The sequence below is a fragment of the Equus przewalskii genome, chromosome 1 (assembly GCF_037783145.1).
Source record: "Equus przewalskii isolate Varuska chromosome 1, EquPr2, whole genome shotgun sequence".
Classification (NCBI taxonomy): Eukaryota; Metazoa; Chordata; class Mammalia; order Perissodactyla; family Equidae; genus Equus; species Equus przewalskii.
Window position 1 is genome coordinate 151,148,453 of NC_091831.1, and position 16,931 is coordinate 151,165,383.

Here is a 16,931-nt window from a genome sequence, read left to right on the forward strand (position 1 = left end):
TTGATTTAGATACATCCCACAAATTTTGATATGCTATGCTTTATTTTGGTTAAGTTAAAAATATATTCTAATTTTCCTAGTGATTTTGACTAGAGTGATAGCTATGGAAATGGTGAGAAGAGATAAGATTTAAGATACGTTTTAAAGATATATATATATAAATTGAGATGAATTGATAAGGAATGAGAAAATGAAAGACAAGCTTGACCTTCTACACAATTTTGTTAGACCTGGCAAAATAAGACTGTATTTCACATGATTTTGGCAGCATATATTGAAATTACTTCCAGTTTGAAAGTTGCACATTTTGGAGAGTATGCATGGTAAGACCCTCAGAAAACATGTAAAAATTGCAGATCGGTACACTGAATAATGTATGTAAACTAGCATAGCTAAGAATGAGAATATTTTGATAGTTTGATGGCTCTGACAAATGGTAATATATAGACTTACCCCTTGTGATATATGCTGTCACTGAACTGCTTGAACTAGCTCAAATCCCTTCTCAGCAATATTTCATCTGGTTGGATTTGAGTGCTGAACAAGGGTTTCACTGCATATATAACTTGTCCCCGACTTACCTTTGCAGCATCTTCCCCATCATGTCCTCAGTGCAAAAATCCCACTGTGCTCCTTATCATTCCTTGGTTACCCAGGCACTTCCCACACTTTTTCAATATTTCCCCTGCCTCCAGAACTCCTCCCACTCCACTCCACAGGCAAAGTATGTTTTTCTTCAAGAATTTGCTCAAAAGTCTCTTATCTGAGAAGCATTTCTAAATCCACCTCCTTCTGTTCACCTTCTCATCCCAGGTAAATTTGGTCACCCCAACCCCTTACCTTTCCATACAGGGAGTGTCATTTGCTTGGCACTATATGTCACTTCTCCAGCACCACCATCTCTCTAATTGTGACGCCTAACATCCACAATACTACTTAGCGTACAGTGTAAAATTCAGTAGTAGTAATAATAGTCAACATTGAGTCTTTTACAATGTACCAGACACTATGCAATGCAGTACCTAATTAATCCCCACAACAAGCCCATACGTAGATCATGAGGAAACAGACAGGCTGAGCAATTTTGCCAAGGTTACAGCTGGTATACGCAGGGCCAAGATTCAGACCCAGGCTATCCAACTTTCCAGTCAGGGCTCTGAAGCAGTAAGCATAGTGCCTCTCCAAATGATTTCTAAATGGAACTGCATGGTGCTCTAGAGTGTGTCAAGGCCATAGCAGCGTCTCCCAATGTTAAGATAAATGAAAGACCCTTTCGCAATGAAGGGTGAAGCTTTTTATTCCATAACCTCACAAGTGCATCCAAGTATAACAAAAATAGCTTTTTCTGGAGATTTCCGTGAAACATACCAAAACTGACTATGGATCTCTCCATTTAAATTTTCATACAATGGCATAAAACACACAACTCTTTCTAGAGAAATGCTCAGCAGCTTAGATTTAGATTATAAGGAGATGCAAATAATTACTTGAAATAAGTCGAGAAATTTATATATAACTCTTTGAGTAGGGTTACCAAGTCGTTCTGATTAGTAACTTGAGTGAGATAATCCCAGTAAGGGAGTAAAGGCACATGTAAGCATCGTAATAGGTCAGTTTGGTCCTCCTCCCTGCTTGCATGAAATGGGTCTTCCAATGCAAGAGCACAAGTCATCCCCATGTGAGGATGCGCGGCCACAAAATCTGTTATTTGGCTAAAAAGAGAGCTGCAGTCAAACCTCACTTGAAAATCAAATGTCCTAAGCTGAGCCTGAATTTATGCAAAAAGAATAAACTCAACAGATAAGAAAGACCTGTAAACTGTCAAAATATAAATATCTGATCAAGCTTTAACTGCGTTTCCAAGGCCGAGACGAACAACGGCCCTGGAGGAACCATGAACACTACAGAAATGTCTTGAAGTTGGTGTGTGGCAGCTGGTCTGTTTCGTTGAAGCTATGGAAAATATTTGCGCAAAAAAATAAAATGGAAGAAAGACCCGAGTGAAAAGTTTAGTCATCTAGCTGTAGTAGAAGAAGAAATGACTACTTGAAGAAAATAGCCTCAAATAGAACTCGTTTGTCCCACTTCAGCCAAAAAGTACTTCCTAAGGGCAGCCTCCTCTCATCCACTGAGCAGGTTAAATCTACTGCTGTATGTTCTGTCTGTACTTCCCATGGGTAGCACTTGTCACAACTGTATTTACATCCATATGTTGTTTGTACGATTGCTAATGATGGCTCGCCCACTAGACTGTTCTTCAGGAACAACGTTCAGGACAATGCTCTTCAGGAACAGACACCACATCTCTCTTAGTCATCACTGTAGCTCCAGTTTTTCACACAGGCCCAAGAAGACAGGTGCTAAAAGATGACTTTATGAGTGAAAGAATACTATTTCCTATGCAAACTGTAGGTGGTGTAACAGAGAAAACAATAGTATGATTAGCTTTTAACACTAATATAGAAACAGGCACTAAAATTAAAAGAGAAAATAAAATTTCTCAATCTAGAACCTGGGTTCACTTAGAACCATCAACACTGAAACTACTTTCACTTTCTAATAAGACTTTTTATTTGGATCTGTGTCAGAGAAGGGGAGAAAAACCTCTAGTAAGAGCTTTCCAGCCTTAACTAGAAATGTTACCATGTTGAAGATCTAAAGAATTTCCTGGAATATTTACTACATAATTTGGCTTATTTCAACAAAAAGTTCTTTAATAATTTTTTTAAATTCCTGAATCTAGAATTATTGTATCTTTACAAAAACATGAATCAGAACATTGAAGATATACAATGCAAGGGAGGACTGCCAAGGATCTCCCTCGTGTGTGTTGTTTGATACACTAAACATGCTAAGCATGAACATTGCAGCTATTAACACTCCGGGCATGCCATGAATTCGTGGCGTCACATACACAGCAATTATTGATTTACAGAAGTATTGCAATTTCTCTACCAGTGTAACAGATTTTAGCTTGAAAGAACAATAAACTAAGAGGCTCACTACAGTTTAAAGTTGGCAGCTGGCGAGGAGATGCATTCCAAGCCAGAAGAAAGAGGAGGCAGGAGGTGCCTGCTGTTTCCTAAGGAGAGTGTCCCTGGGTGATACATCTGCTGTTGAAACATCAAAACACATTTCTTGGTAGAATCCTCCGCACATAGTTAATCCAGGTTTCTTTGATTTTGACTTTATCTGGCAAAATGAAAAGACGTACACATTTCCTGTTCTTAAGAAAAAATGCCAAACTCTTTTGATAAATATTGACTTACGTGGTGGGCAGAATAATGCCCCCCCCAAGATGTCCATGTTCTAATTTCTAAAACATGTGAATCTGTTACCTTACGTGGGGAAAGCAAATTTTCATATTTAATTAAGGATTTTGAAATGGGACGATTATTCTGAATTATCTGGGCAAATCTAATGTAAACAAAGGGTCCTTCTAAGAGGGAGGCAGGAGGGTCAGAGTCGGAGAAGTAGTTGTGACAATGGAAGCAGAGGTCAGAGAAATGCTGTTGCTGGAAGGCAGCCACCAGCCAAGGAATGAAGGCAGCCTCTAGAACCTTCGGAAAAGGCAAAGACGGGATTTTCCCACGGAGGCTCCAGAAGGAACACAGCCCTGCCAACACCTTAATTTTAGACCTGAAAGACCCATTTTTAGTCTTCTGACCTACAGAATAGTAAGATAATTTGTGTTGTTTTAAACCACTAAGTATGTGGTAATTTATCACAGCAACTACAGGAAACGAATGCAATTTATATTTGTGTTATTGACCTTTATTATCTCTAGCAATAATTCCTTTCTCTAGACTCATTTTCTTTACTGTGCATTTTATTCTTAATATTACTTGAGATGATTCAATTCATTCAGTTCGTCCAGCAGATCAATTGATCTGGGAAGGCAGGACGTAGTGGTCAATAGTCAAACCACAAGCAGAATATTTATTGAGCGTTTGATATATTTATGTATTACACTACTAAGTCAGTGCTATGCTATATTTACTATATCACTCCACTATTTTCGGTATAATCAGAGCAGAAAAAATATGTCAAGTTCTCTACTTCTCCAAAGCTTACAGTCTTGTCAGGACAACTGCCAGACTCATACATGAAGCTATTTTATTAAGGAACAACTCTAGGACTCTGATACTCTGGTGAAATATAACTAACACAGAATCAACTACGAGACACTGTAGGGTATTAACCATGAAAAGGTAAGCAACTGCTTCTTGGTTCCTAAAACCATTTCTATTCCATAAGTCCCCTAAAAGGCTTACATTAATCTTTACATATTTCCTTTTAACATTTTTTAAAAAGAATTTCTAATACAAATTCTTCATCCTAGAGATTATGTAAACATCTTCATTTGATCAGTCACAAGGTGAAATAATTTCTCAAAAACAATGCTTTTCTTCTAAACGAATTCTTTAAGCATTTTCATCTCATTTTTTAAAATAATAAGCATAAAATAAAACCACTGGGTCAGAAGAAAATTATTTTGATTTTAAGTACCCAAACCAGAAATGAAGTAAAGTATATGGAGTATATAATAGTTAAGGTTCTCCAGAGAAACAAAACCAATAGGATATGTGCATGTATAGAAAGAAATTTATTATAAGGAATTGATTCACACAATCATAGAGGCTGGCAAGTCCAAAATCAGCAGTGTCGGTGGCAGGCAAGAAACCCAAGAGAGCTGATGTTGCAGGTCCAGTCTGAAGGTCCACAGGCTGGAGCCTTTGACCCTCCTGTCTCCTTCTTATAAGGACCCTTTGGATTACATTAGATTCACCAGATAATTCAGGATAATCTTTCCATTTTGAGTTTCTTAACTTAATTACATATGAAAAGTCTCTTTTGCCATATAAAGTAACCCATTCACCACCCAGTAGTGAGATGGAGTCTGAAGGCAGTCTGCTGGAGAATTCTCTCTTGCTCAGGGGGTTTGGTCTTTTTGTTCTATTTAGATCTTCAACTGATTGGATGAGGCCCACCCACATTATGAGTGGCAGTCTGTTTTACCCATAGTCCACCAATTTAAATATTAATCTCATCCAAAACACCTCCAAGCTGACATGTAAAATTAACCATCCCAAGCCCACCCTTTATCAACTTGGCACCCACACAGATCTCCTTACACCTTACTGAATCTAATAAAGAGAATAACAAAGTCAAACTTCTGCCTATTACGATATAACTATTCTGTGCACAACTGAAAACACACTAAACTTTTCCCCAAAAGAGGATGCAAAGTCTTTGATTGATGTTTACCTTTCTTTCTATCTTATAACTTAAATACTATGGTGTAAAGTTAACAATACTTAAATACTACAATATAAAGAGAATACATCTTATGTGACACGATAAAGGGATAAGAGAGAGAAAAAAAGATACACACACAAAAACAAACATATTCATAAAATAAGGAGGAAAGGCTGACAATTATAGTCCTCATTTCTGTAACTAGTCCCAAGGGTCCTAGCTGGTATTCATAACTATCTTCTTCCACTACCCATTCCATACTACCTTTGCCTTTAGTAAGAACCTCAACTGGTCATGGTTCTTCACCTGTGGGGTGAGCCAAATCTTTATTCCTGGAGGGTCTCATTAGTATCGCTGCCTGAATTGGGTTGTTACAGTTTTCCATTGACTTTCCATCACAGGGCATGGTAATATTAACAGATGCCCTAAGGGATGTCCTATACAGACATAGTTCATTTTGTTGTGCTTTGCCTTATTGCACTTCATATATATTGCATTTTTTACAACACCCTCCACCAGCAAAAAGATTACAACTAGCTGAAGGTTCAGATGATGGTTAGCGTTTTTTAGAAATAAAGTATTTTAAAATTAAGGTATGTACATTGTTTTTTAGATGTAATGCTATTGCACACTTAATAGACTATAGCATAGTGTAAACATAACTTTTATATGCACTGAGAAACAAAAAAACTCATGTGACTCACTTTATTGTGATATTCACTTTATTGCACTGGTCTGGAACCAAACCCACAATATCTCCAAGGTATGCTTATACTCTACAAATATTCTTCCTTACCTCCATTGTGGAGTTTCAGTCCAATTTCCCATCGGTAGTCAGGATCAATCATACCAGCCAACAACATAACTCCCTTCTTTGCCTGTTGATTCAAAGTCGTGAGGAGTCTAGAATAGCCAGATGGCAGTCTTAAACTTCCAGGTCAATGGATCATTGTTGTGTCTCCTAGTGAAAGCATTTATCTCTTTGGAACGAAGACCTCTATACCAGCAGAGTATAAAGTTGCAGATACAGGAAGCAGAATTTCTGCCAGTGGGTCACAGTGAGTAGTGCCACTCTCATTTCCACCCCTTGATTCCTGGACCAGTGAATCCTGACTGTGGGAGAAATAGAGCCATATATTTGATGTTGATTTAGAGCATATACAGCCTTCTGGAGAATCTTGCCCCTGCCTTGCAAGGTATTGCCACCTAGCTGGCACTGTAACTGAGTCTTCTAAAAGCTATTCCACCATTCTATCAAACCAACTGCTTCAAGATGGTGAAAAAACATGATAAGACCAGTGAATTCCATAAGCACAGACCCATTGCCCCACTCCTTTGCTATGAAGTAAATTCCCTGATCAGAGCCATGCTGTGTGGACATGACAGTGGATGAGGCATTCCGTAAGTCCACAGATGGTAGTTTTGGCAGAGAATTGCATGCTGGGAAGACAAATCTGTATCCAGAATAAGTGTCTATTCCAGTAAGAACAAAATCATGCCTCTTCTGTGATGGAAGCAATCCAAAGTAATCAATCTGTCACCAGGTAGCTGGCTGATCACCCTAGAGAATGGTGTCATACCAAGGGCTCAGTGTTGGTCTCAGCTGGCAGACTGGGCTCTCAGCAGGGACTGTAGCCAGGTCAGCCTTCGTGAGCAGAAGTCCATATTGCTAGTACCTTCATAACCCCCATTTGTGCCACCATGGCCACTTTTTTCATGTGCCCACTGGGTGATGATAGGGCTGACTGATATCCACAGAACGGATCATCCTATCCATTTGATTATTCAAATACAGACTCTTTAGTGAGCATTCACATGGGACACAAGTGTCTTCAGAGTTTTTTTCCATTCAGGGAGGTCTATCCACATACCTCTCTCCACATACCTTTCCAGTCATGTTCCTTCCAAGTCCCTGAGCATTCAGCCAGACCACTGGCCACAGCCCCTGAATTGGTATATAATTGCATGTTTGGCTATTTCTCCTTTCAAGCACAGTGGACAACCAAGGGCATGCTCAAAGTTCTGCCCCCGGGAGAATTTCCTTTCACCACTGTCTTTTAGGGATGTCCCAGAAAGTGGCTGTGCTGCTGCAGCTGTGCACTTTTAAGTGCTGCCTGCATAACGTGCAGAACCATCTATAGACCAAGCCTAAGTCTTCTTTCCTCTCAGCTGATCGTAGGGAACTCCCTGTGAGGCCATAGGTGCAGACTGGGAGAAAGAAGGTAGAATGGCAGGAGCGGGAATCATAGGCATTTGGGCCACATCATGTAACTTACTGGTATCTTCAGGACCTGCTTGGGCCTCATGTTGTATCTACCACTTCCATTTGATTTTTAATTTTAATTTATTTTATTTTTTGGGGGAGGAGGGAAGATTAGCCCTGAGCTAACTACTGCCAATCCCCTTCTTTTTGTTGAGGAAGCCTGGCCCTGAGCTAACATCTGTGCCCATCTTCCTCTACTTTATATGTAGGATGACTACCACAGCATGGCAGGCCAAGCGGTGCCATGTCCGCTCCTGGCATCTGAACCAGCGAACCCCAGGCCACCGAGAAGCAGAACATGTGCACTTAACTGCTGTGCCATCAGGCCAGCCCCTACCACTTCTATTTGATATGGGAGTGCTGCTGTGTATGCTCAACCTTATGACTTGATCAATCAGATATCTTCCAGTTTATAATGAGCAACTCAAGTTAGACAGTAACTTGGTGGCCCAGTTAAGTGTTCTGTTTCTCAAAAGGAAAGTAATCTGCAGAGGATTGCAGGGCTTTGCTTCAAAATCCTAAGAGTCTGCACTGCGATTCATTTGCAAGGGCTTGCCAAAGGCTCCAAACAGCATGCCTGTCTTCCACTGACACTTCAAGCACCACTGGATCCGCCGGATCATAAGGCAGAAGGGGCAGAGCAGCTCACATAGCATCCTGGGCCTGTTGCAGAGCCTTCTCTTGTTCTGGGCTGTACTCAAAGCTAGCAGCTTTTCATATCACTCAGTAAATGGGACAGAGTAACACACCCAAATGCGGAATATGTTGCCTCCAAAGTCCAAAGAGCCCCGTTAGACATGGTGCCTCTTCTTTGGTTGTAGGAGGAGCCAGATGCAACAATCTATCCCTCACCTTCGAAAGGACCTCTCAACATACCCCACATCACTGGACGCCCAGAAATTTCACTTCAGAAATTCAGGTAGAAGGCCCCTAATTTTTCTTTTCAGCTTCATTGAGGTAGAATTGACAAATAAAATTGTAAGATATTTTAAATGTACACTGTGGTAGTATCATTTGTATCTGGAATCTAGGATGCCCTGAATTCTTGTCAGATTTCTCACCCTCTGACACACACGTTTGACCAAAAAGTCTAGAGAAGTTGCTCCATCTTGCTCTATGTCTAATCAGCATAATGCCATCAGTGTAATGGACCAGTGTGAGATCTTGTGGAAGAGAAAGGTGATCAAAATGCCAGTGAACTAAATTATGACATAGGGCTGGAGAGTTTATATATGCTTGTGGTTGAACAGTGAAGGTGGATTGCTGGTCTTGCCAGCTGAAAGTAAACTGCTTCTGATGGTCTTTACTAACAGGTATTGAGGAAAAAAACATTTGCCAGATCAGCAGCTGCATACCAGGTACCATGGGATGTGTTAATTTGCTCAAGCAATGGAATCACATTTCATACAACAGCTGCACTTACTCTCATTGCATTTAGGTTTCCCAATTCAGTGGCCCAAGTGCCCACTGTAGGGTACGGCTCACAGAGAAGAATGATGGCAGAGCCCTTTAAGGATACTGGCACTCCCTGCCAAATTTATTTCTCACAGTTGTGGTAAAAGGTGTGTCTTCTGGATCCTCCCAGGGTGGGTAAGTTGGTCTCAAATGACAAATCTGTTCTGACATCTCAATCTCCCTAAGTCTTTGAATCCTTTCCTCTACAGCAAACCAGGCTCATACAATCAGCATTTTCAACGCTCAGTATGAGCCACCTTTTGGTCCATATTTCAGCCAAACAACCAAACAGTTAGAGCCCTTTCTAACTCCCCGAGCTGCCACGTTAAACGCAGAATCACTGCTTGGTGGGCCCATATCAACACATTCAAGGGGGAGCAGCCTGTGTTACGTTTAGGAATGACTAGTGTCGGGTGTGATTATTGCAATACTTGCTGTGAGGAAGGAGACAGAACGTGGGGGTTCCAAGGCAGACCAGATTCAGATATAAAGGCTAAGAATTCTTGGTAGAAGACTCGTGGGGCAAATAGGGTAGCTATGCTAAAAAGATCATCGACCACGTCTCAAAAAATACATAAGATGACTTTGACTAAGCTTGCAGCCTTTAATCAGGACTTGTGAAATTGAATTAATACACCCATTTTGTTATAGTTTTTCATTGAGTCTTCCCTCACGCCTGTTTGACTCTTCCCCTTCCAATCTTTGTATCATCTCCCCTTATTTCTTTTATCTTATCTTCTTTATTTTTTTAAACAGCTATTTCTTAAAGAATTAAATACTTCTGTCTTTCTGATGCCTCGGTTTTAGGTAATACTTGTGAAATGCACTTTCATGAGGTGCTTTTGGGGGGTGGTAGTTAAAAATCCTTTGACGCAAAGCTCTTTCCCATTGTGTGCACTTCAATCTTCAGAGAATAAATCCATTTTGTAATTACTCCAATATTCTCATCTTAGAAACTTTGCCTGACACACCATTCCATATGTTTATGATTCTCTGAATGAAAAAGTGTTCCCTGACAACCATTCAGATTTTTCCCTTTAATTTCCATTTATGCCTTATTGTCTTATAATGTTCAACTGAAAATATATGTTGCAATATTGTGTGACATTATCAGTATTACTTAAGATTTTATATACCCATATATCAGCCAAACATCAGATAAATCTCGCTATTCTCCTTTCTGTACATCTTCCTTCCTGGAAGAGCACAGGTAATAGATTCAATTTCTCCTTCATGACAAGTTGACTTTAAGCATTTCTTACAAACTGAAGACAAGAATCAATTTGCATTTGGGCTTGAAATATTTTTAAAATGTGAACTGGAAATGGAATTTGGCCTAACGTTTATGCAATTAAAGTGATGGTGCTAAATGCAATGCTTTTTAGACGAAACTTATATCAGGGTGGATTTTAAGAATAGTGTAAAGCCAAGACACAAGACTAATTTGAAGGTCTTGCTAATAAATAATGTTGTTGGAAAAAAGGGGGTATTCTGATGATTTGTAATCCTGCAATAATGGCTTCTAAATAGTTAAGATTAGTTTGAGAGATGAGAGCCTTTCCACCCTCTATGCCATATGCCAGCAGGGGACAAAAATCAATCTTGCGAGGGCTCTGATTACTTCTGCTCCAAGTTTCTTGTCAGCAGATTCAAAATGTGCAGGGCAATGAATCTTCCACAAGGTAGAGGTGCTGCCCATCAGCTGGAAATCTTTTTTCCCAACTTCTGGTAGAATATCTGCTTGTGATAAATTAGGAGGAAAGGGAAAAATAGAAGACTATTTGTTGCAACAATTTTAATCCTGTGTTATCAGTACAGAGAGAAAGTGACACCAGTTCCCATGGTTCTGAAATGAAAAATGTACCCTTGGAGGGAAGAAGCTTGAAAGTTAAGGAACAAATAAAATAATGGTCTTTGTCATTTTTAAATACCAGGCTGCTTAGCAACTGATCAAGGGAGAACCACATTAAGGGGTGATACCTAAATTAATAAATATTAATATCTGAAGTAAGACGTCTAGACTTGGATCCACATTAGAAGCTATAAGGAAAAGAAATTGAGGTTTGATTATAATAAAAGACACAAGGATGTGAGCAATGAGAGTAATGAGGACAATGTAGTTGACAGAATGATGGTTCTCAAAAAAGTCCACATGCTAACCCCCCAAACTAGGGATATGTTGCCTTCCATGGCAAAAGGGACTTTGTAGATATGATTCAGTTACACACCTTGAGCTGAAGAGATTATCCTGGATTTTCTAGGTGAGGCCAGTGTAATCACAAGGGTCCTTAAAGTGGAAGAGGGAGAGAGAAGAGGTCAGACTGATACAAGGTAAGAAGAACTTGGCTCGTTTTCACCAACTTTGAGGATGGAGAAAAGGGCCATAAGCCAAAGAATGTAAGTGGCCTCTGGAAACTGGAAAAGGGAGGAAAATGGAACCTACCAAGAGCCTACAGAAAAGAATGTAGCCCTGCTGATGCCTTGATTTTAGCCCAGCGAGTCCCACGTGAGACTTCTGACCTACAAAACCATGCCATAATAAACGTGTGTTGTTCAAAGGCCATAAATTTGTGGTAACCTGTTACAGTGGCAATAGAAAACTAATAGAGGCAAGATATAAAAAGATAAAACAGGAAATAAGTCTTAAAATGATATATTTCAAATTTCCCATGTACTCTTATCATAGTTCACAGAAAAATATTTTGGGACAATCTTTCTGTTTCTGGTTGTCTGTCAATAGTTCTCAAATATGTTTAAATCAAGAATGCCCCTTGACCTAGAAATTGCACTTCTGGGAATTTAATAAAATTATTAAAGCTGTGTGGAGTGATTATTTGTAAAAGCCTAAAACTGATAATACACTAAATGTTCTACAGTGGTGGTTATTTGAATAAATTTTAGCATAACCTCAAATAACATACTACGTAGTTATTAAAAATTAGTTAAATGAGAACTTGCTGAAATTGGAAAAATATTCTTAATATGTTGAGTTGAAACCAGTACAAAATACTATGCATGGTGTGATAATACTGGTATAAAATATTTGCCTTGCTGGTATATGATAGTGGTGTGACATATCTCTAATCACACCAATACTTTACACCAATTTTTCATATATGTCACCAAATACATACATGAGTAGTGAGTGTGGATGTGAAGAATGTTTTTATCCTACTCTTAGACTAAGAAAAACACACACAAAAAGCTATCTTTAGATATAAAATGTTATGTGCCTATACACATGCACATGTGTGTGTGAAATTTTACATTTTTGTCACTTCTAACCAACCGGTAGTAGAAGTACAAAATGTACACTTGTCTATATTTTTCAGCTCTCCACTACAGGGCATTGTAAAGCCCACCTCATTCTGAAGAGAGAGAAAGAGCTCTGTCTCTACCGAACAGCACCACAACCCAAAGGTATAGAAAATTGTGTGATTTTTTTTTTCTGGGCCCAGTTCACTTGAACCCAACATCTGTCATCAAACAGCACCCTAATAAGTCTGTGGTCAGATGGCTGCGTAAAATGGTACAATCTTTCCAGGAGACAATTCGGCGAAATATCTCAAAAGCCTTGAAAAATTATACCCTTTGAGCCAGTAATGCCATTTTTAGGAATCTAAAGAAATAACAGGCAGAAGTTATTATGAATAAGAATATTCATTGAAAGCTTATCTATGTAAAGGAAAACTAGGACACAACGGTAATGCCCAATAAGAGGGGAACGGGGCAGTAATTTAAAATAATGTTTTCAAAGAATATTTAATTACACAAGAAAATGTGTTCAATATGTTCCTAAATGAATAAAAGCAGACAGCAAAATTGAATATACAATATGATTCCAATTTAGAAAATAAAAAGGAAAATATGCCAAATGCTAAGAGCGGCTATCTCTGAATAGCAGAACTGGGTTTTAGATGTTTTAACCATGTGGGTATTTGTGTACAGTATGGTTTCCATTTTTTCTACCATGCGCATATATTACATTTCAAATTAAGAAGACAACGTTTGCCACTCAGGGCACTCGTCCTTTCTGCAAGCAGCACAGAGTTGGTTAGACTATCTACCAGAATTAAACTGAAATTAGGGTGGTCTCTCTCCTCTTGGCCCATCTGCCTTGCCAGTTCCTGAAATTGGGTTCTCTTTAATGACTATGCCTTGAGAGTCTCTTACAGAGTCTGTGGAAACAGGCTTTTTAGGAACACTGGTGAAGAGCCGTGGCCTTGTCCTAGGAAGTGCATGACTTCCTTCCAGACTCAATGTGACACTTGGTCCTGGCAAGGGCGTCCAGCACAGCACCAATAACATGACTGTTAGAGCTCATAGCAATGCAGACTTCACAGCAGTGCACAGTGGAGGGTCTGCCCTGGGCCTTCTACTGAACTCCTAGGCACAGCCCTGCCACACAAGAGAACACTGCGACAAGCTTTCCACCAGGTAAATAGATATCTTTTATATTGTGTCTGGGCATAATTGGCTCCTGACTGGAAAAGTCTCAATTTAAAATGTATTTGTCCTAGGTTCTGGCTCTCTCCTATGGCCCATATGTTACTATCATCTTTGCTACCAGCAGTGGGTATCAGGCTGCAAACTGGTATATTAAGTGTCAGCCCTATTAAAAGGAATAGGAGATTAAGAGCCTTGAGAAAGTGTTTTCTCCTCATTGCGAGCACCCAAAGGTCAGGGGCTGCCCCATTCACATGAGCTCCTTCCGGCGTTGGGCACAAACTCTCACACATAGTCAGTAGTCAGTAAGTATTTTTAAGTAATTGGATAAATGATACTTCTTAAAGAATTCTTTTTGGAGTTCATAATAGCCACTCTTGGTGTGTGTATACGCATGTGTAGAGCTATGACATCCCTTTTATTCTAATGGTCATGCAAGATGGAAAAAAGCAATAATGTCTTCCTTTTTCGAGGGTTTACTGGGCCTCAGATAAAAGGGAAGAAATAATTCCATCTCATTCTAAGGAAACGACAGAGTCTTTCAGTTCAAGAGATCAAAGCTGCATTAACTCTTCCAGTTACTGCCATTTGCCATTTACTAGCATTTAGCGCTCTGGAAAAGGTAATCTACTAAATGGTACCCAAGTGGCCTGGCAATTTATTAAGTGAGCAATTTATTCTTTTCTCGCTACTAAGATCAAACCATTCACCATTCAAATTCTTCACGTTCCTCAGAGATAACAAGGTGGGAAAATATCCTTGTCTTACAGATGGGGAAACTAAGGGTCAGTCTTGAACCAAATTAGCAGAAGGGGGGAAAAAATTGAGTTATTTAAGCTTTTCAGAGCCCCCAAGAAAAAGCCTTCTCTTACCAAATCTGCATAAAAGAAGAGCTGCTTTTGGGGCTCCAGAACAGTGCCAGTCTGCAGCACCCTGAGAAACAGAACGAAATAGAGATGCGTGAGAAAATACTCTAACTCAGCAATAAAATGATAAACAAGAAATACTAAGTTATTAAGTTTCAGGAGGCAAGGAGGAGGTGCAAAGATTTAAAGATATGTATTCTTTGCCAGAAGTTATCAAAAGTAAATATTTGAGCTGAAATCATGCTGATACTAAAACCACTCTGTTTTTAGAGTTTACCCATGCTTCCCGCTGTTGTTCACATTAGGAGAGCATGATTGTTGGCCCGTCCCCGCCCCCACCTCTGGTCAGACTGAGGTCATGTGGCCTCATAAACCAACATGCCTCTCACTACAGACTTCGAATGAGGTTGTTGGTGTCCTCAGAGCCATGACAGTAAGAGAGCTCCTGGATGGCTTTACCATCCTGTTAAGGGCTCCCAGAGGCTGTCTTGCTTCATGAAAGCAATAGCAGCAAGAACCACCATATAAGTGCATATATATAATACAATACAAAATATATAAAATGTAGTTTATAATATACACTATCTCATTTGATTACCGTGAAAAATCCCACAAGGTAGGTGTTCCCATCACTATAGTACACATGAAAAAAATGAGGCACGAAGAACTTAATAATGTGCCCATGTCCACACAATGAGTAAATGGTAGAGTCTAGTTTTAAACTCAGGCCTAGAAAATTCCAAACACATCTCTTTCTACATGGGATGGTGTCTCTGTGCTTTGCTATGCTATGTGGACTCTTCTGGTGAAAAGGTGAAGTAATGTCCCAGGACTTAAATTCCACTTAACCATATTCTGCAAAAAAGTAAGTGCATTGTAGCAATTCCAGGGGCTGTTATTGCCCAGAAACAGACCAGAATCCTCCAAAACTAACGAAACCTACATGTTCATTAAAATATTTCCAAAATGTAACTTAGGCTTGCAACATGGCACAGCAAAACTGATATTTGCTGAATGCCAAAATCATAAAATATGTTACTATTTTACCTCTGTAAGATCAGGGAACTACATCTCTAGCCCATAAAAGAATTCCTAGCATATAATCTACACTCAATGAATACCGTGTTGGGGGTACCATTTTTTTAAAAAGATACACAAAAGCCCTGGGAAGAGGTCTACAGTCTATGATTATACTCTTTAAATAATTTGGTTGCTAGTATTTATCAAAAAATTTGACTTGACCCCAAAATTGTCACTAACATGCCGAAATTGTTAACTAGAATTGAGCATGTCAGAGTGACAGCCTGTCTGACTCACTTCCCATCACTGATAGAATAGAGCATATTAATTGTAGGTCCAGGATAACTATATCTATTAGCAGGGTCATGCCTGGGTTTCCATGAAATGCCCAGATACCTATGTAAAATGTACTTTCAGGGGGATATACGTGAAAATATTAATAGTAGTTATCCTCGTATTTTCATTGCCAGTCGTAAGTATTGATTTTCATCTCCTCTTTATTTCTACATTTTGACAACAAACCTATGTGAATTTTGTAATAAAAATTTAAATATATAAACTTCCAAGAAGACTATCCTTCCAAATACATAGAAACACTTCTACTTAATAACAGCTAAAACTTGTACATTTCCTATGTGCCAGGCACTGTTCTATGCATTTCATATGCTGTAAATTATTCAATGCTCACAATAACTCAGCGAGGAGGGTACTATTATCCCCATTTTACAAATAAGAAAACCAAGGCATAGAATGCCAGAATAACTTGCCGGAGATCAAACACAGTAAATCAAGAAGCCAGGATTGAAAAAAATCTCAATTTTACACATACTGTCTAGCAGTCATCTTCCATCATTGCTAGACCCTTTCAGCTCATTTGTGCTAATGCTCTAGTAATTCTGTGACCTTACTGAGAATTACCTCTACCATTTATTTCGTTCTCCATCTTGCCACTGAAGTCCAGTCCGGATTACATGGTCACTATAATCATCTCTGTGAACCTCCTTAACCGCCTTGTCTCACTCGCCTTCCATTGCCCTCGGCTGGCAATACACCAACCCTGATTAAACTCTTTTATTCAGTGTCTGCAAATAGTTGAGCGTTACTGGATAAAATCATGTGTCTATACTTACTAGACTGACTTCAAATTTACCATTACAAATCTCAATTTAGCACTCAAAAGTACATGATAATGCTAGTTTACCTATTACATTTCAATTTTTCCCTCTTCAAAATATCTGTTTCATGCCTTCACTCTACTCAAATCCTCAACTAATACTCCCCTTCCTCCTCACTCTTAGATGATGCTTTTGCTACAGAAAGCTATCATGGAAAAGATAAATGCAATGAGAAGTACTGCATATTTGCATTACCAATTCCAATAACCTACCTTCACCTGTAACCATATATTCTATGTTTCCTTCTGTACAAATATAAGCAACGTCTCCACTCTTATCTGAGACCAACTGTTCTAGTTGTGCTCTGAATCTAAGCTCCTTTTATTTTCAAAGAGTTTCACTCTACATCCATTACTTTTTTCCACTCATCATCAATTTTCTCCTCTCTAAGTGATCATTCTCATAAACATACCAATATAGCTTAGTATCAACTCTCTTTTAGAAAAA